Source organism: Dipteris shenzhenensis, chromosome 28, assembly GCF_047967505.1.
Source record: "Dipteris shenzhenensis isolate YYH24624 ecotype China chromosome 28, Dip_SZ_1.0, whole genome shotgun sequence".
Lineage (NCBI taxonomy): Eukaryota > Viridiplantae > Streptophyta > Polypodiopsida > Gleicheniales > Dipteridaceae > Dipteris > Dipteris shenzhenensis.
In genome coordinates this window covers 4,982,407-4,992,827 of record NC_141623.1, presented here as the reverse complement: position 1 = coordinate 4,992,827, position 10,421 = coordinate 4,982,407, and positions in this window count along the sequence as shown.

Below are 10,421 nucleotides of genomic sequence, written 5' to 3'. Positions count from 1 at the left end.
ATGTCGGTACACCTGTATGAATCCCCAAATCTCCCACTAGCCGATCAAGCCATATAGCCTCCTTGCAACCCTCTGTGGTTGCAACATACTCAGCCTCTATGGTAGACAAAGCAATGCACTTCTGTGCGCGAGACATCCACAACACTGCACCATCTGCAAAGGTGAACACATAACCAGAAGTAAATCTCCTACTATCCACATGCCCTGCATAGTCTGAATTTGTGTACCCAAGTACACGCATGTCTCCTCTACCAAAGCAGATAAACATCTCCTTGGTACCCTTCATGTACCTCATGATGCACTTAACTGCCTCCCAATGCCTCTTTCCTGGATTAGCCATATACCGGCTAACAACTCCCATTGCAAATGCAATGTCTGGTCTAGTAGCTATCATAGCATACATAAGACTCCCAACTGCTGATGCATAAGGAACCTTGGCCATCATGGCCCTCTCCTCATCTGATTTGGGACTATCTGTATGACTCAGTTTCACATATGGAGGCAATGGAGTACTCACTGCCTTCCCCCCCTCCATATTGAAATGCTGCAATACTTTTGTAACATACTCTTTTTGTGAAAGCCAAAGGAGTTTCCTACTCTGATCACGCGTGATGTGCATACCAAGAATATGACCTGCAAGTCCCAAATCCTTTATATCAAAGGCCTCATGCAACATGGCCTTTAATGCATCTAGCTCATAAGTATTCTTGCTAGCCAATAGCATATCATCCACATATAGTGCCAAGATTATCAGGCTATTATCCTTAGCCCTTTTAGTGTAGAGGCAGTGATCAATTTCACTCCTTCTAAAACCCTGGGACCGAATGAAAGCATCAAACTTTTGATACCATTCTCTAGGCGCTTGCTTAAGACCATAGAGACTCTTCTTCAGCTTGCAAACTAAATGCTCTTTGCCCTTTTCTTCAAAGCCTTTCGGCTGCACCATGTAAATTTCCTCATGCAAATCCCCATGCAAGAAAGCTGTCTTGAGATCCATCTGCATAAGCTCCATATCCTCTAATGCCACTAGTCCAAGCATGCATCTAAGTGTGGTCATCTTCACAACCGGAGAGAATATCTTATCAAAGTCCACACCCTTCTCTTGCTTGAACCCTTTAGCGACCAAATGGGCCTTGTACCTAGGCACATCATCACCTGTGACCTTCATTTTGTAGACCCATTTACATGGCAATTCTTTCTTTCCATGTGGCAAAGAAACCAAGTCCTAAGTCTTATTCTTCATAAGTGAACTCATCTCTGATTGCATAGCATACTCCCACTTGCGTTGATCCTCACGCATCATGGCCTCTCTGTAGCAAGAAGGCTCCCCGCAATCAGTAAGCATCACATAGTCTACCCCTGGAACAAACCTATCAGGTGGTCTAGACACTAGATGATCTTCTCAAGGGCATTTCAGCTTGCTGTCCCACCTATATATCAGCCACATTTGGCTCATCATTTCCACCAATAGATGATCCATCATCTACCCTTGATTGTATACCTGTGGGAGTACTTGGTGGTACCATTTCTTGCACATTTGGTGCATGGACAGCTTGCTGTCTATCAACATATGTAGGTGGATTCACATCCTGGAAAGTGATTCTCCTCATTTCCACATCCCTCATGGGTGCCTTATGCATCTTCTTCTCATTGAAGACTACATCATGGCTACATATGATCTTCTTTGCTTCTAGATCCTAGAGACGATAGCCCATCTCTCCACTTTCACCATAACCCAGAAGGATGCATTTCCTAGACTTAGGATCTAACTTCTTTCGAAGCTCTTTTGGCACATGTGCATATGCCTCACACCCAAATATACGCAAATGAGAGTAATAGGACTTCTTGCCACTCCATGCCTCTTTAGGAATACCACCATCCAAACTCTTACTAGGTGATCTATTGATCACATGCACTGCAGTCTTCATTGCCTCAGCCCAAAAACCGCCAAAAAGACTTGCATTGGAAAGCATGCATTGCAACCTTTCTTGAATGGTACGGTTCATCTTTTCTGCAACTGGATTTTGCTCTGGAGTACGAGGGGATGTGAGCTCCCCCTTAATCCCATGTGTATCATAGAAATGCTGAAAGTCATGAGAGAGATACTCTCCACCGTAGGCATTTAAGCGTTCTACTTGACTGATTCTCAACCAAGGCCAGCCATTTCTGAAATACCTGGAACACATCACTCTTCCGAGCTATAGCATAAGCCCACACTTTCCTAGTTGCATCATCAATGAATGTCACATAGTATTCAGCCCTGCCTAATGACCGTGTAAGCATGGGACCACATATGTCTGAATGCACCAAATCAAGCTTTTCAAACTCTTTCTTTCCCCTTCTTTTATGGGCTGATTTAGTCTGCCTCCCATAGAGACAGTGCTCACAAAATTCAAAATCAGAGAAACTCAAATGCGGTACATAACCCAAATGGCATAAGAGTTTCATTCCATTCTGGCTCATGTGCCCCAACCTGCAATGCCACAAAGAAGTGCTTGGCTGCTCGGTTATTGCAACAACATGATCAGATACCCCTGATACATGTAAGGGATACAAAGTCCCACACTTGGCACCCTTGGCCAAAAGCATAGATCCCTTTGGAATTTTCCAACTCTGAAAGCCAAAAGTGGTGTGAAAACTAGCATCATCTAGCTGACCCACTGAAATAAGACTCTTGGTTAACTTAGGCACATGTCTCACATGTTTCAAAATAAATGCAGACCCATTTGCAAAAGAAAACTTTATGTCACCTGCTCTGACTATGTCACATGCATAGTCATTTCCAAGATGCACACAACTTGTCTTTCCACTATCATAAGTGGAGAACCATTCCCTATGGGGAGTAACATGGAATGAAGCACCAGAATCCAAAATCCAATCTTGGGAATATGCATCATCTGAAGTAGTAAGCAACTCTACAGATAAACTAGACATGAAGAGAATGTCATTGTCACTATCATGTGTGACTGCATTATCTCCTCGATCTTCACTTTTCCTTTGTCCTCCCTTGGACTCTCTTCCTTTTGATTTGCACCCCAATTTGCATTCTTTTTCTTATCCTTTTGCTCTCTTTTCAGCTTGTAGCAATACTTTTTCATATGGCCCTTCTTGCCACATTGGTAACACTCAATGTTCCATGCCTTGGATTTGCTATGAGACTTCCCTCTTTCTTGGGACTTCCCCCTGAACTGTGATCTGCCCCTTTGCACATTTAAGCTTGCATCCTGCTTGTTGCTGTCCATAGACTTCCGTCTAATCTCCTCGGCCAACAAGGTACACACAACATCATCAAATTTCAGTACTCCACCAGGTGCAGAGTTACTGACAGCTGTATGGAAGGTATCCCATGAGGATGGCAATGAAATAAGAGAAATATTGCCTTAGTCTCCACATCAAAATTCATCTTCTGAGCTTGAAGTTGGCTGAAAATAATATTGAATTCATTCAAGTGAGAAGCAATGGAGACCCCTTCGCGCTCATATGCAGCTCAAACAACCTCTTCATGAGGTAAACTTTATTAGAGGCAGTTTCCTTTTCATAAGTGGCACACAGTTTCTTCCACAAATCTTCTATAGTCTGCTCATTTACTACTATGAAATAAACTGAATCTGCAAGATGAAGTCTAATAGTAGACTTTGCTAATGCATCCAACTCATTCCAATCATCCTCAGACATATTTGCAGGCTTAGCTTCATTTAATCTGCTTCTTTTGAATAAGCACATCCCTTATTTGTTCTTTCCACAAAGAAAAGTTTGTCCCATCAAACTTTTTAATGTTGAAAAACTCCTTTTCAGACATGGAAGAGGATGTCATAATGCAAATAAAGCAAAATCCCAAATGCTAGTGCCTACAAGAGATAATCACACCAAATACCAGGTGCGCCCAAATGTGTATACCACAATAGAGAGAAATATCACCAAAACTGATGTCTCAAAGCATCTGACTCATGTGCATATACTATGCATCCATATGAGCAAATCTGGCCCAAAAGAAAATGCCAATTGCAATGGCAATCCAAAATGCCAATAAGTGCCAAATGACTCAAGCATAAACGCCGTCCACTAGCATATGTATTAATAATATCTCATCCAAGAGAGTATAGCACTATCAGTGCATCACATGCAATGTGTCAAAGGTGTCCCTCAGCATAAAATAGCATCCACGTGCAAAGCGTCCATAAAAATAGCATCCCACAAGGCAATTTGGGCCTATCAGTGCATCCAATAAGGACTGCAATGCATCCAAATGACCTATAAATCATCCACTACAACCCAATGCACACCACGAATGAGAGCACATGGCTCAAACTGCAACCAGAGTGATCTGCATAAGGTATGCTCAAGAAATCATGGTCCCACGAAAAAGACCACTACTGAAAATAGAACCTGAGATGCCTCAAAACATGGGCGCCATTGCATAATCGGACTCGCAAGAAAATCTGCAAATATCTCTCTTCTGTTAGAACTCCAAAATCCCAACTGATGAGTGAGAAATGGGAGTCAACACTTATCCACTACCATGTGGCATAAATCTAAGGTTTCAAAACCTTAGAATGAAAAAGGCATAACAGAGAGACGAAATCAAATATACAGAGATCTATAACTCTGAAAATCCTCCACTGAATTGCATAAGAACTGATAGGTAGGGATTTTTGGGCGTCGAAACGCAATGGGATAGACGGTTTTGGAAACCGTGGTCTCAATCACTAGGTCCAACACACGGACTGAAAAATGGTTTTGGAAACAGAGCTATTTGTAAACTCCACCGGAGTGCGAATGATGAGCAACATAGAAGTTTTAGGACCTCTTGAGTCCACTGGAACTGACAGATCTGCAAATGGTTGCTCCAAACTTGAGTTCCAACACCCGAGCAGAAAAACGCAAAAACTGACACAGTGAGTCAGAAATCCCATGAAATGATCCCAGATTCAAGAATGAAGGTGTTTCCAAGCTCCTGAAGTGAAGTGGACACCAAAAGCAAGCAATAGCTGCCTCTACAAGTCAATACGGAGTCTCTGTCATCGAACGGAACAAGGAAAAGCTTAAAAAACGACTTTTTCTTTGAAAACACTTAACAGGCTCTCAAAACCACTTCGCAAAACCAAAGTGACTTTTCCAAAGGTTCCTCTAAGATCTCTGCACACTCGGATGCAAGTAAAGTCACCCACAAAGCTTCCCACAGAGCTTCTCCTTCCTCCCATAGAGCTGCTGAGCTTCTAAGCATTCATGCACGCTCAGCTAGATCCCCCGAGCTCTGATACAAGTTGAGAGTGCTCTCAATGGAAGCAAGAACGAAAGAGGGAGAGAGAGAAATAGAGAGCCACACAAGATTTGGTGGGTGCAGAACCACCCTAATCTTCTTTTTCATTCATTTATATATGTGTTTGAGTATTGTACATAACCGGGGTAAAGGCACAGTGACCTTTAACCCCCACACAGTAATCAAGATGTCCCCATGTTTTTATGGACCATTCAAGGTGTTTCAGAAAATCAATGATCTAGCTTATAGGCTTGAATTACCTTATAATTGGAAAATACATAATGCTTTCCTTATCAGCCTCTTAAAGCCTTTCAAAGGACCTTTATCTATTCATCCTGTCTATGAAGAGGCTCCATTGATTGTTGATGAAGATAAAATTCTAGAACCCGAATGCATTATTGATCATCAACAGACCTCGACCTGAAAAGGAAATGTCTATATTAAATACTTGCTCAAATTTAAGAATCATCCGAGAGATGATGCTCAGTGGATGCCTGAGCGGTTCTTTCAAACTTTTCCAAACCTCATTAGTTCCTATAATCAAACGTACAACTGGCCTCAGTTACAATCCAAGCAAGAGGGTACAAGAACCTCTTTTGGAATAACCAAAAGTGATTGACTATAGCCATTAAGCCATTATAAGACATGAGCATTAAACATATTTGACATTCAAGCACTTACTAAACATGAGATATGTTGTCATGTTGGAAAATACATTGTATCCAATGATGATAGTACACTCATTAACAACTTCTACATCAAAGTAAAACAACAAAATGGCATTGGACAAGATACACTCGATGATGAAAAGAATGGGGTATACCTAGTAATATTTCATTGTAAATTCAAAATACATGCCAAGACAAAAAACAAGGATGTACACTAGACAAATCATCGTTAAGTGTGAATTTTGTTAAACTTAATTGTGACATGGATAACAACTGGGGAGATGCATTCTAAACCTTCCTTCCTAGCATAACATATATTGCTCTAACAAAATGTTATGTTGGATGGTGGCAGGTTAGTATCTCTCCTTCAATTAATATGAAAAATGTCACAAATTTGACAAATATACTAGGGTATTTATATCATCAGTATTATTTAGATTGATAATTAGATTTTTGGAAATTTCTATAATGACAATATTAGAAAAAGAAATTTACCATTCGATTGAAATACTGCATGACAATTTGAAGAAGCATTTTATATTAGACAAAATGATGCTTAGAATTTGATTTGCATTGAAAATTTTGTTGAATGAAATTTCACCATTATAGAGAATTGGTTTGCATATGTCATGTAAACACACACATATACATATATGTATATTTATATGTATGTGTATTGTATATGTACTTGTGCAATATGGCAACCATGGGCTACATATTTGTTGCCTTTTGTGCAAAAGGGTGGCAAGAGGCTGCTTACTTCTTGCCTTCTATCTAAAAAGGCAGCCACAAGCCACCTTATTTCCATAACTTGGGATATGGACAACCCTTACATGGTTAAAAAACACAGCTTACAACCTTCTACACTGCACTTTCAGACCACTAATCTTGTAATGTGAGGACTACTCGTAGAGAAATTTTGGAAAAGAAATTATTCTCTCAAGAAAAAAAGCATTTCACAATTTCCTTTACCATGATCAATCTACATGATGAAGACATCATGTGAAAATTATTGGCTTGGTAGGCAAAAATGATGTATATTGGGTGTACATTATTGATATGCCATCCTTATTACCCTTGTTTTGGAATCGACAACCAAGATCGAAATTTGACTCTAAAATTGGCTTTGAGTTGGGCATCATAGAGGTGTTAATTGTCCTTGCAAAACATAGCAAGTTTTCTTCAATATGTAAACATAATGAATCCAAAAAAATGGATGCACAAGTCAACCTTGATGTCTTAACAAAACTATATGAGTTGCTTAGTTAAATGAAGACAAAATGCCTAGGATATTTTAGAAATTTTTATGTTTTGTTACCAAACTTCTGTTAACCACTTATCTTTGCATTTTATGTTAACAAAGCTAAAGGCCTTGATTGCCATATGTCAACATTTGTGGCTTTTTCCTCACATAGACTTTTCCCTTACATAATGTGGTTAAGTCATCAAGTGGAGCCACAAGCTCTAGGATTCCTTTTCTCTATTTTGAGTGTCAAGTAGCCAAGTAGCCCTTGCTTGATCTTCATAAGAGCTTGAGAGTTATTGTAATGCTTTTATTGTTATGTCATGTCCTATGATTACACTGCTTAGTGTGATGTTATGTGCTGGAAATAGATGCCTTTATCCTTTGCCAACTCTCTTTTCCCTCTACCTACCCACTCTACTTAAGTAGGCATTAATTATTTTCTATTGGCAACTTGGCTTCTGCAGTATTTCCTTTATTTACCAATATGCATTGATCTAGAACATGTTTGGGCCACATTTCCTTAGTCCTGATGCTACAACTATAAAAATTTTCCTTTGACCCTTACATGGATTAACTAGCTTGCCTATGTTTTGCTTGGGAGCATTTAAGTTCTTTACTTCTCCTTCACAAACCAAGCTAGCCAAATGAGCTAATCGTGTGCCTATCCTAAATGCTATTTTTTTTGTAGAGCCTAGATTCATTTGCACTTGATTTGCATGCCTTAATAGCTTTCAAACCTTGGCTTGTGGACATCTAATTGGGTCTTGTGATTCACCTATGGATAAGATGGAGGTCGTAATTGAGATGGAGTTAGCAAGGATTGTGCATAGTTGATGGATGTTCTGCTTGGAATGGGTGTTGAAAGGGTTTGTAAGGTAGAAGGCATGGCTTGAGGGATGGAAGCAGGGTAGCTGATACAAGAGTCAATGATTGACATGATAAAAGTCCTAATGCAAATGGATTCATTCATGCCTCTACTTTCAGAGATGATAGGGACCCAATAGGGATGATCCAAGTATCGTTGGGGATATGCTTAAGGCAATGGAAAGAGAAGAGAACAACTCTTGCCTTGCAACTCAAAGTGAATACCTTTCACCTCTATCATTGTGAAGAAATGGGAAAATAGGCTATTCACAAACTCCAAGCAAGATTTTTCGACCGAAGGAAAAACCGAGCAAAAGCTACTAAAATAGGCATCTATATGCATCATCATCATCATTGAATTTGAGGCCTCTTAGCTGTCTCATAAATTCTTGAATGTTTAGGGTGTGTGCTTGAAGATGTGTCTCCAAATAGTTTTTGACACATGCTCTAGTTCTTAGTAGTTTTAAAAATTACATTAACATTATGAAAACTGCTAAAACAAATTTGCCATGAATGCAGTGTGAATAATTTACATGATCATTATAATGATCATCAACCCTAATCTATCTATCATCATCACATGTGACAGTATCATAATGTTCCCTTGAGACTTTACCCTTCTCATATTACCATTTATACGAAACCACATTCAATTCCTCCTTAACATCACCAAAACATGTAGCATTTCATAGCATTTATGGGAAAGGTTTTTTTGTAGGCTAGAACATGTTATGCTAGCATGATCTAGGAAAAAATATTTGCCTAAAAATGCCATTTCTCTCTCATCTAAAGTCCAAGGCCGCCCAGCGCACCTTGATCTAGGCAAAAAAATTTGCCTAAAAATGCCATTTCTACCTCATTTGAAGTTCGATTTCTGTGATATAAAATTCATTTTGGGGGTTTTGGAGCACTCCGGGCGCATTGGTAATGTCATAATATCCAAATTTTGCATTGAAATTTTTGGGCCACTCCGGATGCATTGGTGTGCCCTGAGTTACGTAAAAAAATTTGCCCAAAATCGCATCAACATTAACATCATCATAATGTTTCCTTGAGACTTTGCCCTTCTCATATTATAATTTATAATGGTGTGCCCTGAGTTACGTAAAAAAATTTGCCCAAAATCGCATCAACATTAACATCATCATAATGTTTCCTTGAGACTTTGCCCTTCTCATATTATAATTTATAAAAGCAACTCCATCAAATTCCTCCTAAACATCACCAAAACATGTAGCATTTCATATCATTTCTAGGAAAGTTTTTTTACAAGCTTTTAACATGTTGCCCTAGCATGACTTGTTATTGAAAATTTTTCCCCTATTGGTGCAAAGTTTGGATATTTTAACATTACCAATGACCAAAACCCACAAAAAAGACTTTTGAATCACCAAAACTGGAGTTCAGCTCAAGGAGAAATGACATTTTTAGGCAAATTATTTTTCCTAGATCAGGCTGCGCCACGGCCCGCGGTTTGGGGCACTCCGAATGCGTTGATGATGTCGAAATATCCAAATTGTGCATCAAATTTTTGGGGAGTTTTGGGTCACTCCGGGTGCACTTGCATGGCCTGATTTATGCAAAAAAATTGCCCAAAACTCCATCATCATTAACATCACCCTTTTAATGAGAAGCTATGAAAACGGTTCAAAGGAAGCTATTCATACCACAATCAATACTTTACTACTTAAACCTCCTACTCCAAAAAAAAAACCACTACTATCATTAAACTTGATTTTCACTTGAGGAAACGGCAAATTTTTTATGATAATATTGAAGCTGAGCATGGTAATTTATTTTGCCTAAACCAAATGCCGTCTGTACACACATATTAGTTATCCTCTATGCAATAATGTCATTTTGGTAGGTTTTTCTCAGTTTCTTCTTCGCTCAAAAATCTCGTTCGAAGTTCAAGGGGACTCGAAAAATAGATTTAGAGGTATGCACAAGCAAAAGTCAAAGGGGGGGAGGATAGGATATCTTTTGCCTTTGCAATTGTGGAGAAATAGGAAAATGGATTGAGAGGTATGGAGAAGCTAAAATCAAATGGAAGCATAAAAGGAAAGCTTGGAGGGGAGACAACATAGGTCAACCATATCCAGGCCAAGAGCTATGTGTGTTACCTTAAAAATGCACACTAGAATGGTTGGAACTTGGTCTCTAGGAGGCCAAGGGATGAGGGACATGCTAAGTGAAAGAGAATAGGGATTTACATTAGTCAATTCTTTCTTATTAGGTTTAGATGCATGAATTGGTTTGTTTCTTTGGAGAGTTACATGCATATACACAATTCTTTATTATTAGTTTCAAATGCATGAAGTATAACTCTCTAAATTGGTATGTTTCTTTGGTTTCATCTCTCCAATACATCTACTTCAATGCC